Genomic DNA, 1,674 nt, shown 5'->3' on the forward strand with positions numbered 1-1,674 from the left:
AATAAAGCACAGGTAAACATCTTTCTGATATTCTCTGCTTTCAGCCAAGATCCATCGGACATCAGCAATGATATCCCTCATTCCACGGCCTCTTCTGAATAAGGCTTGAACCTCTGGAAGTTCTCTGTCAATGTATGCTTGTTTCTGTATTACTTTTGTTTTGTTTTTAAAGCGTTTTATTGTGAATTATATAATAGATAATGGGAGAATATTAGTTTTACATTCATTCTATCGTACATCGTATCATTGCCATGGTTACAATCCCCTCCATGCATCATCAATTGACCAAAGGGTATACCCTGCAAGCCTGCCCCTTACACTATCCCCCTGCCACACCCCCCGTCCTCCCTCCCCCCACCCAGTCTTCAGCACACAGTCGCTCTCCTCTCTGGATCTAAAGTCCCCAGCTGCTCCATTGCTCCATGTCATCATCTCTGCCTCCATCTCGGGCATCACTGCTTCTCTGGGTAGGTTCCCGCTCTCGGCTCTTCTCTGTTGATGGTCCTAGGGAGCTCTGCTCCTAGACTGAAAAGTTATTCCCTCCCTTCCTTGCTATAAAATGTCTCCCTTTACATTTCCAACCCTCACAATCAGTCCTGATAGCAATTATTCACTATTGCATCACAAGAGACACATCTGTATTTCATTTCATCAGCTCCGCCTAGGCAGATTGGATACTACTCACTGGAGATTCTGCCTTCCTCCAGGGACCCTGGCTCTAGGTTCCGCTTGAAAGCTTGTAAGCCAGTCACTTCTTGCCTTTGTAGCCCCCTCCTCCCCATTTTGGGTAGCCAATGTCCAAGTTGCCCATCCCTGTCTGCTCTGTGTGTGGAGGGAGTGGGAATGATTCTCGCTGTAAGGATTTGTTCCCTCATTTGAGCTACTGCTTCCATAGGTGTAGGTCAAGCTCATCAAATTGCATCAGATTACTCTTTTTCTCCTCTTCTTTCTTCTTCTGGTTGAGCTCTGATCATCCCGGTCATTGAAGCCAGGTCAAGTGGGTATTATCTGCAAGTGTTGGTGTTCCCGTGCATATGCCCTCTCCTTTTATAAGCTGAACGCTTCACTCTCCACATTGTAGGACTTAGCTCACCACTTCATTGTTGTGTTTCCCTCATTTCCCCTTATTGGTGACAACGTGACAAGCATTGTCACCAATCAGAGCGTGTATTTCCATTGAGTCTTAGTCTTGGAAGGGGGTTTGCACTGAGGGGACCCGACCACTTGCCTTGATGTTTCCTGGGCAAGCAACTTGTTTGTTCTTGTAGTAACAGTCCGTCTGCCTCTATTGTTTTGTATTTTTCCTGTAGGTCCCTCCTTCAAGAAGTATCTTCTATTCTTATAGCTGTTCCAGGCTGGTCTGTATTACTTTTAGTAAAACTTTACTCAGATGGGAGAGCAAAGATATCGTCCAATGATTTTCACATTCCGTTGGATCACCTCTCTTTGGAATGGGCACAAATATGGATCTCTTCCAACCAGTTGTCTTCCAAATTTCTTGGCAGAGGTGACTGAGTGCCTCCTGTGCCGCCTCACTTTCTTGAAAGATTTCAATTTTTATTCCATCAATTCCTTGTGCCTTGTTCTTTGCCAATTCCTTCAATGCACTTTGGACTTCTTCCTTCAGTATCACTGGCTCTTGATCATATGCTACTTCTTGAAATGGTTAAACAT

The sequence above is a fragment of the Chrysochloris asiatica genome, unplaced genomic scaffold (genome assembly GCF_000296735.1).
Source record: "Chrysochloris asiatica unplaced genomic scaffold, ChrAsi1.0 scaffold00395, whole genome shotgun sequence".
Lineage (NCBI taxonomy): Eukaryota > Metazoa > Chordata > Mammalia > Afrosoricida > Chrysochloridae > Chrysochloris > Chrysochloris asiatica.